The sequence below is a fragment of the Quercus robur genome, chromosome 2 (assembly GCF_932294415.1).
Source record: "Quercus robur chromosome 2, dhQueRobu3.1, whole genome shotgun sequence".
Taxonomy (NCBI): Eukaryota; Viridiplantae; Streptophyta; class Magnoliopsida; order Fagales; family Fagaceae; genus Quercus; species Quercus robur.
This window is the reverse complement of record NC_065535.1, coordinates 72,394,716-72,411,997: the sequence shown is the minus strand read 5'-3', so window position 1 is coordinate 72,411,997 and position 17,282 is coordinate 72,394,716. Positions and strand designations below refer to the sequence as shown.

The following is a 17,282-nucleotide window of genomic DNA, read 5'->3' as shown; positions in this document are numbered from 1 at the left end:
AGAAGGCGTAGTTTTACTACTTATTAGTATTTAGTAGTACTACTAATAATTTTTTTTTTTATAACCTACTAATAAATTAAAAGTAATGCTAAGGATAACTAAAATAATACGACTTTATATCATAACTTGCTATATGATAGGTTTTAAGTAGTAGAAGTATGACAATGGGTTCATGTGAAACGCACTCATAATTCGCCACATAATAAATTATGACATAGAATTATATCATTTTATATGTACCTAACACTACTCATAGATTCTCAAAAAAAATAAAAAACACTACTCAAAATTAATATTAGTTTTGAAAGAAAAGGAAAAGGAAAAGGGAGAAAGTGAAAGTGAAGAAGAGTTATTACCGTTATATTTGTAGCGGATGATCAAAATAAGTAATAAGTTTGGTAGTGGAATTAGAGGAGTATAACTCAATGGCATTTTCGTAAATAAATACATATGGAGGGATTCATAGCCGCAACTTTTGACCACTTTTTGACTTTTTTTTTTTTCACTTATTCGGTCTTCAGTTTTGGTTTGGTTTTTTTTTTTTTTTTTTTTTTTTTTTTTTAGCTTTGGTGAGTTTGGGCACGTAATAAAAAAAAAAAAAAAAAAAAAAAAAAAGAAAGAAAAGAAAAAGAGAGAAAAAGCTGCACCAGCTGATAGGTATGGGCCTACAAATAGTGTGAAAAAATATTGAATGATGGAAATTGGATGATGATGCCAAACGGGTGTGAAAAATTGAGTGATGAGTGATGAGTGATGGAAATTAAGTGATGAAAAAACCTTGGCCAAACAGCCCCTTAGACTCGAGAGCATGTGTTTACTCTCATTCCTTTCACAATAGTTTTTAAATTCTTTACCTTTTTTTTAATGTTTTAATTTTGTATTTTAAGGATTGAAATTAGAAGTTACTTTTTTAACTCCCAACCCCAGCCAGCGTGTCCCATTTTGGGGAAGAGTTTTTCTAACGCTAAGACTTTGATATCACAACTTTAACTTATGTTGAGGTAATTTTTTTTTTTTTTTTCATATATGCCACGTGCCTCAATCCTATTCAATCATATATATTCATCTACCAAAAAATACTCAAATATCACTCATAAAATATTTTGGGCCTCCATAAATATTTCCTTATCTCATCATAAGATTGGGCTACAAATATTTTTTTTACTCATTATCTAAATTGGGCCACAATATAAACTATCACAAGAAGTTCAAAAACTCATATCTTATTCAATTCCATTATCATTATTTAGTAAGCCCAAAATCAGTCATGTGAGCTCAATGTGCACGTCCTATTCTTTTTAAAGCCCAAGACTACCTATGCCAGCTTGGCAGTATTTCAAAAGCCATAATTCAAATCCATGGTAAAACTATTTTATCAATGAAATTCAAATCCCATAATCAAAACTCATAGTTCAAGCTCATGACAAAAAGTTTATTAAAACTCAATTCTTATTAGCAACATCAAAACTCACTGATACATAGCACTATTAAAACCTAATTCTTATTGGCAACATTAAAGTCAATTGCTACCTTGCACCATTGTTATGGTCCAAAAGTTTACAATAAGGAAAAGCCCAGTCCATGGAATTGAGACCGTAGGCCTTGAAGGAACCAAAGAGCCCACCGCCCAACAAGGGCTCTTACAAAGAAAAAGATAACTCAAGAAGAGATGGAGTAAAGAGAAGGGCCCAACACCAGAAGAATAAAAAATAATGAGGATGCCTTGTATAAGGAGCAGATGGCCCAAGAAAGGGGATCCAAGGGGTCCTCAGGGAAAGCCCATAAGGAAAAGGGAAAGGAATTTGGGAAGCCCATCAGAATTGAGTTCCTTGGAGAGAAGGAAAAGATGAAAGGGACGAATGATGTCCTGATAGGTTTTTGAAGTTCGAAATTCAATGTGAAGAGTTTAAGGAACCTCGGCCAGAGAAAGCATGGGATAAGAGGAAAGGTGCTTGAAGACTTTCTAACTTGTGAGTTCATCCATCTCGAAGATGAATCTATACTATTTTCAGGAAAATGGCCAACAAGGAAAACTCACTATCAAGACCATGGAACCTTCGAAATGTCCCTTTTAAAGCCTTGGGAATGAGTTCTGCCTCATTGACCTCAAAAGTGAATCTAACTTACCCAAGAAGATGCCTTCTATGAAGGGAAAGACAAATTAAATTGCGAAAAAGGTTATATCATTTGTGTCCTATGGGCATAATGGAAAAATATGATATTGCTAAGTTTACTTTGGATATTGGTGTCAAGTTATGCATGCTCTACAATCTGCTAGGACAAAAATTTAGAAATTATGATCTAAATATATCGATAATTTATAATTTCATAAAAAACATACATACATACACAAAGAACAGGAAATTAATAAATGAAAGATTGAAGGGCAGAATTTGTTGCTGCCAACCTATATTTCTTTTGTGCCCTTTGTTTTTACTAAATCCAGACGCTACAGTTCCTTGGTCTGCTAAGCGGTAACCGTTGCAAATACATGCCTCTTCTAATTCTAGACCAACTTATGTGTTGAGTCACTTATAGTTATTTCCTCAATAAAAGTGGAAAAGGAAAAAAAAATGTACACACAAATACGTACATACATACACACATATATATATATATATATATATATATATAGGCCTATGTCTTTAGCATGATATTTACATGGAGTAAAAAGAACTTTTATTATTTGATGGAACATATATTCTTAGGGCTTGACTATATATTTGTCGTTGTTTTTGGTTTTGATTTGGCTAAAATGCAAATTGCACCCTCTAAGTTTAACTGAAATTAATTTAATTGAATTATCAAAGTGTCAAATTTATTCAATTTATGTTTTTTGTCCAATTCTATCAAAAAAATTGTTGTTAAGTATGAAATTAACTAATGAAAACAAATTAAGAGAAAAAAATCTCACATAAAAAATCTTTAATATTTTTTAATTAATTTTATAAATTTTTTTATGTGAGAAAATTATTATTTTTTAAGGGCAATTTTTAACGAAATTGGACGAAAGACTTGAATTAGATAGATTTGAAGCTTAATTGAACGAAAGTATTCCCTCAACAAAAAAAAAAAAAAATATATATATATATATATATATATGTATATAAACAAAAGTAAAGTTAGAAAACTAAAATAAATTTTCCTCAAATTTAAAGGCTGTAATTTACATTTTAGCATTTTAGTTTTTATGATATCGTTTTGGAGCCAATAAACTTTTGGGATGTTGGGGGCAAGCCCATCTGCCTTACCAGTCCATATCTGCAAAGAGGAGATTGGACTAGACCCAACAAAATGACAACAGCTAGCCAACTGAGCAAAGTTATGGGCTTCTTCTCCAAAATATTTACCTAAGAATTTCCCCATTTCAAATGTGCAGATTAGATTTACTTTTGCCATCTAGTATAATCATATTGCGCACATAAGCAATATCCATTAAAGGGGGTCATTCTTAGGCAGCAGGTATCTTAAAGAGAGGATGAGAAATTTTGGGCTTTGGGATCTTTCCTAATCAAATCAGATATGTAAAGGAATAATTTATAATAAAAAAAATGGGGCTGTTTTCGGCTTGGCAGGAACTCATATGTTGTCATTTAAAACTTTTGGCCACCAAGTATACAAATATAAATAATTAATATATCCTCAAGTTAATAATTATCCTGGAGAAAGAAGCCAAGAGATCTGAAAAATCATCATCTGAATTCAGTTGTACATCAAAACATCAAGTTTAACAGGCAAGTTGATTAGCAACCCGGAATAATCCATCTAGTTGACATTGCAATTTCGGATATGATATACTTTACAGAACTTATGATTTGAAAATCTGGGATAGAAACAATAAGAATTACCATCTAAGATGGTATCTAAGATGGTATTGGAACTTGGAAGCATCACAAACAAACTATCCACTATGAGCACCCTCATATACATGTAAAACAAAGTTCTTTTAAAGAGATTAATATTTTTAAAAGCATCGAAGTGAAGGTTTATTAGTCAAGCTTTAAAGTAGCAAAGCTTTCAAATCTATAAACCGAGTAAACAATCACCTTTCCAATTTTGTATTGAAACATGTCCACTATGCAATATCTTTAATGAGTTAAAAGGCAGTGAACAAGGAACACACATAATATGGTAGTAGCAACCCATACACTTAGAACATCAACAATAATTTCTTCAAAATTATAGAGCTACGTGTTGCATGTACCTCAGCAAATCCAAAATGCGTGAGCTGCAACAAAACAAACAAGCATATCAATTTAGAATGCAAACTCAAAAGTAAAGCAAATCAATATATATATATAAAAGTAGAAACTTCATGTTGGAGAGTATAAGGTTGTGCCACGTGGCGCATTCCTTGAACTTCTCTTTATTTAGTTTTCTACTTCAATAAAGTTTGTATTTATACTTCTCAAAAAAAAAAAAAGTTTGCATTTATATTAAAGTATTAGTTCATTGAATTACCCAATGGAGTAAATGCATATATTAATTATCTACTATTGTGCATTAATTATTTATGTAGGGTACAGAAATTTAATAAGGTAATCATGTCATGTGTCATACCCAAGGCCGAGGAGACCAATACAGTTTCGAGGAGTCCATACACTGGGATGGTAAGGCCAGAGAGGCGGGCCATGGCCACGTTAATGGCACATTACCAGAGGGGGCCACACTATAGAGGAAGAGTTTCAGAGAAGGGGTTAGCCTTAACGTGATTGGAGGGATGGTAGCTGCCACCACATTTAATGCATCTCCCCAAACACCCTAGCCACATTTATGTGGAGAAGACCCCTGAACAATACTGTCTTGGTTGCCGCAACTTGCAGAAGACTTAAGAGGGCGTCTGATGGGACAAACACTCGAGTACCTGCATAATCAACAAATGGAGGGTTAGGATCAACCAAAAGAGGCTATATAATGTGAGAGATCCCCAAGGATGGGGGGAGTTTATCTAAAAATTTGAAAAAACACTATAATACAAAGAACTGAAATTGTAATCAAGTCAAAAAGAGCAATATATTCAAGAACTATTCTTCTCGGACTTTGCCAAGGAAGAATTTCTTTGCAAAAACTTGTTTTTCTTTTCTTTTCCTTGCTTTCTTACCATTTTTAGTCCATTGTGAACGTTGTCCAATTCATTGAAGCCTAGTTTCTAGCCCACTCTCTACAAATTCATTGTATTGGGCTCTTTGAGTCTTAATCCATTTACCTTTTGGACTTAGGATCCAAAACTTGCCCTTACAATTTATATTAAATGAATTTATACGATTTTTTTTATAAACTCTATATAGAAAATAATTTTTAGTTGGAATAACAATAATAAATTTAGAATAAGATATTCATACTCATGTTTAGTTGGTTTGACAACAATTGTCACAAAAGCCATAAAAAAATTTAATATTTGTAAATTCACCAAAATTAATATTAATCCTTTAAATTTTCAAACTACTTTGTGTGTGTGTATGCGCGCGTGTATATGTGTGTGTGGAACTAACACTGTAATATGTATTCTATGTAATTAGAAAGATTACTAATATAATAAATATGTTTATTTTGTTATATTAATTATTTTAAGTATAATGAAATTTTAATATCATTTTTCTAAGATTTATATGAGAAACAAATGATTTGAAATATAGCATTTTTACTCAAATTTAGTTGTTTTTCCAAAAAATAAGGGGAAATTTTTTTTTTTAGTAACACACAATCAAGAATGTAAAAAAAAAAAAAAAGGATATATGCATTTTTTAGTAGGCATGAAACATGCCTATCTATATTAGCTACTATATCATGCAATTTTCAATTTGTAAACACCCACACCCACACACACACACACATATATATATACTACCCTTAGTGTATTTCTATTTTGTCTATATATAAAATAACTAATGATTACAATTTTTTACTAAGAAATTTAACGAAATATCTTTTTTATACATTGATAGTTGGGAGAGGAGATCTGAATCCTGAATGTTTCTATTGGAAATTAAGGTGCCCATAAGTTGAGCTACAAGATTTTTGGTAAAACTTATTGAAATATTGAAGAAAACTAATAATAAGTTACATCAACTAGTACAACTAAAAAGAAAGTGCAGGGAGTTAGCAAAAACTAGTTGGGGCAAGATAGATGGTAAATAACTAAATAAAATGTTATTCTCGTCAAAAAAAAAAAAAAAAAGAATGTTATTAGGGTATAAAAAAAAATCCTTCCCTGAAGATTTGCCCATCACCATTTGATTAATGTTGATGAATGGGTCGTTAATAGCAACCAGCAAAACATCCTTACTCCGGAGGAACCTCGCCACCCCTACTCGCTGTGTAAACCACCACCACCCTCGTTGCTCTACCTTGACTGAATCGGTGATGGGTGTACTCCGTAACTCCAGCTCCAGCCAAGTTTTGCTCTACCTTGCCTTACCGTTGCTCCAGCTCCAGCCAAGTTTTGGGTAAGTGATGAAAACCCAGTTCCGACGCTCTCTCTCTCTCTCTCTCTCTCTCTCTCTCTCTCTCTCTCTCTCTCTCTCTCTCTCTCTCTCTCTCTCTCTCTCTCTCTCTCTCTCTCTCTCTCTCTCTCTCAAAGTTACAATATTTGGTTGTTTTGGTCATGAGGGTTAGGGATTTGGGTCTGTTTTGTTTTGGTTCAGGGGAAGTCATTCCCCTTAATTTTTTAGATTTTTTTTTTATTTTTTTTATTCCCAAAAAAAAAAAAAACATAGATGCAAAACGGTGTCATTTTATTGGTGGTAATGACAAAACTAACTGAGTTGTAACAAAGCCTGAATTGTCAAAACTGAAAGTTAAAGGACTGAAATGAAAAAAAGTGAAAGTTAGAGGGTTAGTTTTGCATTTTTGCCTTAAATATAATACAATAGCTTACTTAAAATCATTGTTCTAGGTCCCAAAATGCATTGTGTTGACCTTGGTGAAAGTGTATATATATATATATATATATATATATATATATATGGGTCAAGACATTTTGTATAACTCTAAGCAATGTTACATCACTTAATAACTTTTTATTAGATTAAAATTTTGAAATCACGTCATTGAATTACATGTTTTTTATGTTATTAATACGTCTACCAAATTTTGTTCCAATCAAAGATCAATAACTATGTCATTTATTAAATGTTTATTCAAATTTTTGTCTTTTAAAATTATATGTAAAAGATAGGTTTCTAGATCAAAGAGTAAACAATTCGATTGGTACAAAATTTTGCATGCTTTCTAAGAATATAAAGAACATGTGTTCTAACAGAGGGATTTTTAAAATTTATACTAAATAAAAAGTTATTAGGTGGTGTGACAATATTTAAAGTTACATCAAGTGCAACTTGATGCTCCAAGAGCCTTAAGCTTGTAGCTTAACTAGTATTTCCAACAAAAACATTCAGGGTTTAAATTCCTCCACCCCAATTATCAATTTATGATGTATCAAAAAGAATAAAACTTGATATGATTCATTCACAGGCCAAACAACCCCCCAAGATTACTATGGTGTACACCTTTGTGTTGGAAGCATTTTCACACACAGAGGATTAAAAACAACCTTCTAAAATGTGTTTCCTTTATTATCAATAGAATACCATTCGCACAAGAGGGAAATATGTGGGGAGAGGAAAACACTTTATAGAGAAGAAAGGGACAATGGTATTGTTTTGATAGAGATAGAACAATTAAATAGCTAAGGAAAATGATCTAAAAAAAAAAAAAGTAAAGACGTTGATCACATGCAGGCACCACAAGATGAGATGGAGCAGTGTGTGTATGTGATACAGATAAGGTTAAAGTCCACACTACACCCCATATATTAGATATCAAAAAAGGTTCACAATAGCTTCTAAACACCAAAAAAAAAAAAAAAAAATGCACTTTAAGCCAACGTGGGACTCACATTAAAAGTTAGTGTTTGGAGCACACTCGCAATAACAACTAGAACACCCCGAGTATGCATGATAGTGTATTCACGCACCAACACCAAATTAAGAATGGTTGGTTCATTATCATTTCACATTCCACCAATTCAAACTTAATTTCAAATCAAGAAAACCCTACCACATGTCTTGGGGTACTTAGAATGCACATACTATCCCAACTACAAGTTATTATAGAACTACAACCAATTCCACTAATTTTCACAACTATCTATATGGCAAACTCTGACTGGCCTATCACTTTCACATGGACTCAGAGTTTTTTTTCCACCACTCACAATCAATCACATCCGACAACGCATTCGCATCAATCCATCTAAAATTTTCTATCTATTTTAAAATAAAAACTCATTTTTTTCTATTTCACACAACACTTGGCAAAAACACTCAAATCAGATTATCTATTATAAACTCTATTTTCTTTAAATAGTCTTCTTCTTTTTTCACCTACTAATACACCCTCTCTTGCTTCTCTGGACATTGAAGACATTCAAGTGAAGGAAAGAGATAGAGAGAGATTCCGACGAGGTTGAGAGAGAAGAGAGAAGAAAATATTTTGCAATGAGTAAAACTAACCACTTTTTTCTATTTTATAATGTCTTGTGCGAGTGCTCTTAGAATATGGGTAAATTTTGGGTTTAATTGACTAAAACATGGTATTTTTTTTCAACAATTATACAAGCACCACCGCACGGATGCTAAATGCTCTAAAATAGCCCAAAGTAGAAAAAAAATCAACAATGATTTGTGGAACAGGAAAACAAAAGTAGAACGGCTTGAGGCCCTCAAAACTCCTTATATCAGTAAGAGTTGAACTCAACCCATGAAGAGGTCCAAATAATTTCATTTGCAAAGCTGGTCCAAATGAGCCCATTAAGTCCAACATGTGACCCATAGGTTGACTCTTCTTAAAATTAATGAAGCCATCACAGGAAATGTGTTAGTTGTCTCATTACAAACAAAGCAAGAGGGGCCACCAGGCTAAAAATTGATAAAGAAAGGAAGACTAAGCCCATAAGGCCCACTATATTGATAAATAACCTGCAAATGAAACAACTACATGCTGCCTTCTCTAATTCGTGGAGTCCAAGCTCACAAAGAGCAAGGAAGAAGCCTAACAAAGGGGTGATCACTAGACAGGAACTATGGAATGGAGAGTACTTGACTCATTTTGAACTAGTCTTAGCTCGCCTAAGGTTCCTCTATTGAGCTTGGAACATTTGAAATTCCTTAGAGCCCATGAACAATTAATGCAACGTGCACAACCCATGTTTAAAACATATAAAATACTGATATATCTGCTGAAACCATGACCCTTATGAATTAACATTTTCCTACTCAGAATATAGTTCAAGTTAGAAATTTGGAAAGCATTTCAAATGTGTAGACTAGATTACATTGCACCCATAAGCATTATGCATCAAGGGGGGTAATTCTTAAGCAACACGTATCTTAACAGTTAAACTTCAAAGCAGCAAAGCTATTAGAATCTCAATAATATCTTCAAATCTATATGACTATGGGTTTGCCTGTGCCTCAATAATGTCTTGAAATCTATACAGCTATGTGTTGCATGTGCCTCATCAAGTCCAAAATGCGTGAGCTGCAACAAAACAAACAAATCACTTTAGAACGCAAACTCAAAAGTAAAGCAAATACAACTAGAAAGGAAGTGGAGGGAGTTTAACTAAAACTAGTTGGGGCAAGATTCATGGTAAATTAATAACTAAATAGAAAGTTATTAGGGTATTAAAAAAAACACGTTACCTGTAACTCCATTTGTTGTCAAACCATGCAACAAGCTTTACAAACTTATCATTCACAACAATGCTAGCCTTTGAGTCAAAAACACAAGACCTACAGCAAGAATTTATCAAAATAAAGCTTGAAATTAAGTTTAGCTTGCAACAACCACCAAAAAGATTATGAAAAATCAGAGCAACTAAACTCATTTCGGAGAACAATATATTGAAAAGAAAGCAGTAGATATAATAAAGCCCAAAAATAATAATCAGAATCAATAGGTACCTACAGTCTCCCACAAAATTTTCTGCCACTACATCATTCTCAACATACCCAATAATCCTTTCAAATGACCCTCAGATTCTCGCCTACACATCAATAAAACAGAAAAAAGAGATGAGAGGAGTGATAAGAACATTACGTACTAATACCCTACCATGCTCTTGTGATTACCAATAGTTTTATTTTTTTTCCTTAACAGAATATTTAAAAGCAACTGTTCCTAATCCTTACTTGACAAAAACTTTGATATCGACCACCGACACATCTAGAATAGGAGCACGGGAGGTTGTCCCAATAAACTTCCCATTCAATGCAGGCAACATACTACCAACAGCCTGTACATATAAAAGTACACAATACACCTCAATGTGACATAGATTCAATCCATATATTTCATTTTTTGACTCGTGTAAAATCAAGCACAAACTCCTACAAATTATGAGGTCTACAAAGATAAGATAGTATGTTTCAAATGACAAATCCTAAGTTCAATAAAAACCCTTCTGTAAGTTCAACTTTATAAATGGATGACTCTCAAAATATATAGATGACAAAGACTTAGACATGAATATCAAAACTTAGAGATGCTCTACAAACTCCGGCATCACCACTTTGTTTCACACTATTGGGTTTTGCAAAGAGCAATAAGAGATCATCTTGGTATAAGAAGGATGGTTTATATGTTTCAAGGAAGCTCAAAACTTGCCTTAGTTTGTTGATCCCAATACCCACAAATTTCTAAGTCCTGGAACTTGGCAACCAGCTTGTTTAATTTCTTTGACAAAATTGAAACGAGCACATCTGCTACCATGGACAATGGTTTCTAGTTCTTTTCTCCTTTCTCACTTTCACAAAATCAAAGCTACAAACTACTAAATGGGTGAGTTTAGGGCTCAAACAAAATGCACTATTCTCTGCAACTTCTTGAGTCCTTGACAATTGCGTGGCAAAAATGGCCAAATGGCCATAAAATCTAAACTATTTAGTTAGTAGACCGGTTTTGAAACTATATAGTTTATTAACAATTCGAGTATAAGAGGCTCGATTTTGACCTGAAAATGGAGTCTTTAAGACTCGATTTTCATGGTCTACTCACATCTGATATGGCATCATATTTCACGTGGCGACTGCTTAAAAATCGAGTCTTAAAGACTCGATTTATAAGCCTATATATAACTAAAATGAAATTAGAGCCAGAAGAAAAAAAGAAAAAAAAAAAAAGACGACGAAGAAAAAACCCGGAAAAAATAAGATCCACCTAGGCCGCGGCGAACCTCAGGCCGTGCGAGCCTGGCGGCTTGGGCTGGGCAAGCCCCAGGCCGCGCGAGCCTGGTCGCGCTGCCCAGGTCGCGCGGCTTGCGTCGCGCTGCCCAGGTCGCGCGACCCAGGTCGTGCGGCCTTTGATCTGGTCTCCCTCTCTCTGATCTGATCTAACTCTTTCTCCCTCTGTGATCTAATCCAATCCGATGAGGTGAGGCAATGCTTGAGACTCAAAGTTTTTAAAAAAATTTTGTTTATAAATCGAGTCTTAGAGACTCGATTTTGAAATGGTTGCCACGTGTCGCGCGACCTGCGTCGCACTGCCCAGGTTGCGCGACCCAGGTCGTGCGGCCTCTGATCTGGTCTCCCTCTCTCTGATTTGATCTAACTCTTTCTCCCTCTGTGATCTGATCCGATTCAGTGAGGTGAGGCAGCGCTTGAGACTCAAAGTTTAAAAAAAAAATTTGTTTATAAATCGAGTCTTAGAGACTCGATTTTGAAATGGTTGCCACGTGGAAAACGATGCCACATAAGAGGTGATTAGACCAAGAAAATCGAGTCCTAAAGACTCGATTTATTGTCTAAAATCGAGTCTCTTAGACTCGAATTGCTAATAAAATATATAGTTTCAAAATGGGTCTGTTAACTAAATAGTTAGAATTTTATGGTCATTTTCGCCCAATTGCGTTTTGGAAAGAAGACCTTGGACAGAGATTAAAACTAATAACTAAGATCTAGATTTGGTAAATATTGATCAAAACCACACACAAAACATTAACATTCACTACAACAAAAAATATCTATTACATCAAGTGTTAATACAACAAAATATGTATATAGTAGTTTTAGACAAAATATCGCATCTACAAGTTAAAATGGTTGCAATAGTAATTTAAAAGTGTTAAATTATTGCATCAACAATAATAAGTTGTAATAACTTATAATTTTCAGTCGTAATAGAAACTTTAATATTTTAGGAAAAATTGTTGCAATAACTTAAAATGAAAGAATCGTTGCAATAAATTGATATCAATTGTTTTTGCAATCTATTGCAATGAAAATTTCAAATTAATAGCTTATTGCATTGAAGTTACCATTGCAATAATTTGATATTAATTCTTTTACAATCTATTGCAATGACAAACATGTAACTGCAATGAATATATCGTTGCAATAACTTGGCATCAATTATTTCATAGTCAATCGCAGTGACAAAATGAATTAATTATCTATTACAATGAATATATCATTATAGTAATTTAATCCGATCTATTTTGTTTAATTATTTGCAATCTATTGCAACAAGTTTCGTGAAGTAATAATCTATACTTACAAGATATTCGAAATAGTAAATTGCATATTGTAACAATATATATATATATATATATATATATATATCATTGCATCAAAATTATTATTAAAATATTTAGAGTTTATTGCAACAAAAATTTTTGTTGTGTAAACCTATTACCTCGAATTTTATTGTAATATCTTGTATCAACTATTGCAATGACTCTAATGTTATTGCAATGGTTTTTTTCGTTGCAATAAACATTTTTTCTTGTAGTGATTTTTAGCCATACTACCAAAAAGCACCCCCCCCTCGGGGGGCAGTTGCCTAAAATCCCATCACCTATGTCCTCTTTAGTCATACTGCTTGAAAAAGAGTTAAAAAGTTTTCTTGTGTATACGATTCCTATTCAAATAAGTAATTTGAAAAATTAAAACCACATATTGCAACCCAAAACCCTAACCTAGATCCATCAAACTCGTCCTCAATGAAATTGAACATTGGGAATTTTAGTCATACAATGTTCATCCATTTTACAAACAAACCAAAAAAAAATAAAATAATAAACAAACCCCAACATTTTGATCCCTTTTATATTTTGTTTTCATCCCTTTAATGCAAAATATTAATACCTCAACATCTCGAGAACTAGTGCAAGAAATAATGTTGCCGCATGCAGCTCTGCTACCTGTCCAGGCATCTACAGTCTTGTGGGTGGCTGCATGACAAAGAGAAATGTCAATCTGCAATACATAATTAATATCTAAATGAAAAGAATGCAATTTTTAACATACAGCCACTGGAATGCACAGTCATAAAACCTTCCATAATGCTAAACTCACTATTGATTACCTGTAAAGAGATTTTGAATCGTAAGATTTTGTTTTAATTTTTTTTTTCTTACTTTCTGTACAACCAAAAAGCACTACAATTACCTTTGCCAATGGGGCAATACAATTAGTGAGTCTACTGGTAGTTGAGACAACAGCATCAAACAGTGGGTCATAGTTTTCCTCATTGACACCCACAACATTCATGGGCATGTCATCACTGTGTGAAGTGATAATCACCTTCCTTGCTTCCTGACAAACCCACATTTGTCAAACACCCGCCACAAATAGAACAGTTTATAGTTTCCTTCATAAAACTAATGTGAATCACTACTACAAAAGCAATAAACATTAAATACTAGGATAATGTTTCTATACAAACTAGTTGGAGAAAGTTCTTCCAAACAACTAGGTAGCAATCTTAAACAATGACAAGCGTCCTGGTCATGTGCATTGCAGATGACCAATTTTAGCTTAATGTTGAAAAGTAACGCTGTTAAGTAACGTTACTGACTTCTCTCTCGGATGTTTCTCTCACCTAAAAGACTTTCTCTCTCTTTCGTTCCAGACTAAAATCAAATTTCAAACCTCTTTTTTCCTCTCTCTCTCTCTCTCTCTCTCCCCTACTCCTCCTCGATTTCCAACCACATGCTCTCTCTGCTAGTTTGCCTAATCCCTACTGAATCCAAACAAAAAATAACCTCCATTGCTCTCAAATTTTAGCCTAACTCTAGAAAAAAAAAATTATATTAACGAGAAATTACCCAGAATCCTTGTTGTGAACAACACCGACAAGGATTTTGTTGTTCACAACAACAGAATTTGTCTAGTTTGTAGTTTATGTTCCCTTGTTAATAAAATTTGTTGGTTATCAAAAGAATCCTTGTTGTGAAAAATAGGTTGGGGTTAATTCGCTTGTCTTATATTTCATAATCTCTTTGACGTGGGTATGTTTAGGGTCTTTCACTAAGATCTAGATTTTGGGTTTAGGACGTGAACCTAGTGGTGGGTTATTATCAAGTGCCAAATGTTGTGCAAGATCATTGTAATCTTTGTTTTTCCATTGATAAAATTTCTAATCTTTCAAAAAAAGAAAAGAAGAAGGTTGGCTGGTGCCAGTACTACTGATTTCTACCATTTAATGTTGTTGGTTTTAATTTGGATCTAGAATGAAGGAGAGAGAGGAAGAGAAAGAGTGATTTAGGTGAGAGACGTTACTTTTCTAAAATTGGTGCACATGTCCAAGGTACCTATCATTGTTTAAGATTGCCACCTAGCTGTTTGGAGGAACTTCCTCCAAGCCAGTTTATATGGAAACTTTATCCTTTGTTGGTGAACGCTCCGGTATAGTCGACGACATACTCTGTCCAACCACATCCCATGAGATATTCTCAGGCTTCCTATGCTACATCTACAACATTTTTACAACAAATTACAGGTGGTTAGTTGTTATTGGTTTAAATTTCAAACTAACGCTAAGATTACTTTTTTGCTCCAACAATAACAACTAGTAACAATTTGCCACTTAGGATTTGTTGTAAAAATGTTGTAGACATATCATTTCTCAATAAGAAAACGTCTCAATAAAATATCATTATTGTATTGAACAAAGAATTAAAGAGTATAAGAGAATACCTGACGCGAAAAAAAGTAACAGGTGTGACACCAAATGTTATAGGAGTCCTGAATCTTTAACTCATGTTGGCCAGCATTCAAGTTAAATTCATTGACCTGAACCCATTGTAAGTGGTTTGCCCACCCAATTCAAAATAGTTAACCCATCAATTAGACATGAATATCAAACAAGTTACTCTCAAAATAAATAGATGACAAAGACTTAAATATGAATATCAAATAAAAAAGTAACACAAATATGCGATATCTTTTTCTAGGGTACCAATGAAAACGACCAAGATATAGATAAGGACTAAAAGTATGTTAAAAAATCATGTACAATATGAATTTGATCCCGAATGAAGTTTAAGGGGAAAAAATCATCCATTAGATCAAGCAAACACTTGTCCGAATGCAATGGAAGATAAGAGTAATATTTTTACAAATAAAAAATTAAATTTATCTTGATTTCATGTACAAGCGCTACTACAAAATAGTATTAGCTACTAACTTTAGTAACGCATGCAAAACCAAACCCACTCACATTATAATTCATAATTTCAAATATGGCAACTGTATAGCATTACAATGGTGATTAACAGGGAAAAGCTTTGGTATGTCATTTAAGTCCTGGAGCAAGCAAATAAAGTTCTTGGGTTACTTTTTAATTGTTGAAATCTTTTAATCAAAATACAAACTAAGCTATTCAAGGAGAGGTAGCCTTTCTTCCCAAATTGTTTCCTTTCCATGGGCTGAACCTTAGAACTCCAGCTTATTAAAGGGGACAAATGTCATGTGGTTATACGGTCGGTGTCTAATTGTAAGTTTCATCCTTTATGTACCAGACATAAACAATAAATTAATAAGCAAAAAGGTATCAAGGTCTGCAACTCAATTAAAAGTACCACATAATGACTTTCAAATTCAAGTTCTAGGGATTAAATTTTGTTTATTAAGGCCATTTGATAATTCTCACACTTATTACAGAAAATGCAACTGGCTTCAGATCACTCCTCAAAATGCATGTATAATGTAACATTAGAATGATAATGCAGCATGTTCACAATCACATGTCCAATCAACCGAATATACACTTGAAATAAGACGAAAAACATGTCCACACATAGCACACAATTATTCAATCCAATTCACAATGATCTAGAGTATCATCCAAATTCAATGGAAGATAAGAGTACTATTTTTACAAATAAAAAATAACTTATGATAACTACATACAACATCCAATTCACATTGATCTAGAGTATCATCCAAATTCAATGGAAGATAAAGAGTAGTATTTTTACCATGTCATTCATATTGATGAAAGGGTCATTAATACCCACGAGCAAAGCATCCTTACTCCGGAGAATTGCCCTTGCCACGAATTTACCCATCCTCCCAAACCCTTCAACATTTTCAAAAACACACACACAAAAACACAAATAAAAATTCATAACAATATCAAAAATAATTTTCCAAAAAAACACATACCATTAATGCCGATCTTCATCTTCTAAGAATCACCGCCATAAGCAACCAACCCCTAACATTATCAAATCAAAAACCATAGCGTTATATCACAAACACCAAAAATCACAGCATTAAATCACAAACACCAAAAATCACAACATTAAATCACTAGGTTTATCGGCATGGCTGGTTCAAATTTGAGATCAAAGGAGTTTTTGCACCTTCTACAGGCGAGGGTCGAGTTCAGATGATCAACCTCAGGTCTCCCAAAGCTGTCGCAGTTCTTGCAGTAGAATATATGACGATCGCATTGGTGACAGAGAGCAATGCCATTGTTGCTGAAGTAGACATCACGGCAATCAAAACATATTTTGTCCCTCAACATTCTTAAAACCTAAAACCTAAGGATTTGTTTGGGAGGAGGGAATAGAATGAAATGGAAAAGAATGAAAATAATCATTTCAGAATATTCTTCAATTCCCTTGTTTAGAAATTTCAGTGGGAGAGAATGGAATGGGTAGGTGTTATTGTAATAGGAGTTATTGCAACGATAAACAAGTTGATGCAAGTCGTTGTAATAAACTCCGAGGCAATAGGTTTATGCAACACTAGATTTTCGTTGCAATAAGTACCACATATTACAATGATTTTTTTTGAAAATCTCGTTGCAATAGGTGTTATTGCAATGACAAAAATGTTGATGCAACCCATTATAATAAACTCTAAGGCAATAAGTTGAAAAAATCTCATTGCAATAGGTTGATTTTTTTATCAAAAAAAATTTTAAAAATAAATAAATCATTTTCTTGAATAATAATTTTTTCATTAACCTGTTTTGCAATTCAAAAACCATAT

The 17,282-nt window shown here is 33.3% G+C and overlaps 1 pseudogene; it reads right to left on the bottom strand.

Annotated features, from left to right (window-relative positions):
• Positions 1–9,491: 9,491 nt before the first annotated feature.
• Positions 9,492–16,467, bottom strand: LOC126702849 (glyceraldehyde-3-phosphate dehydrogenase 2, cytosolic-like; annotated as a pseudogene).
• Positions 16,468–17,282: the final 815 nt, after the last annotated feature.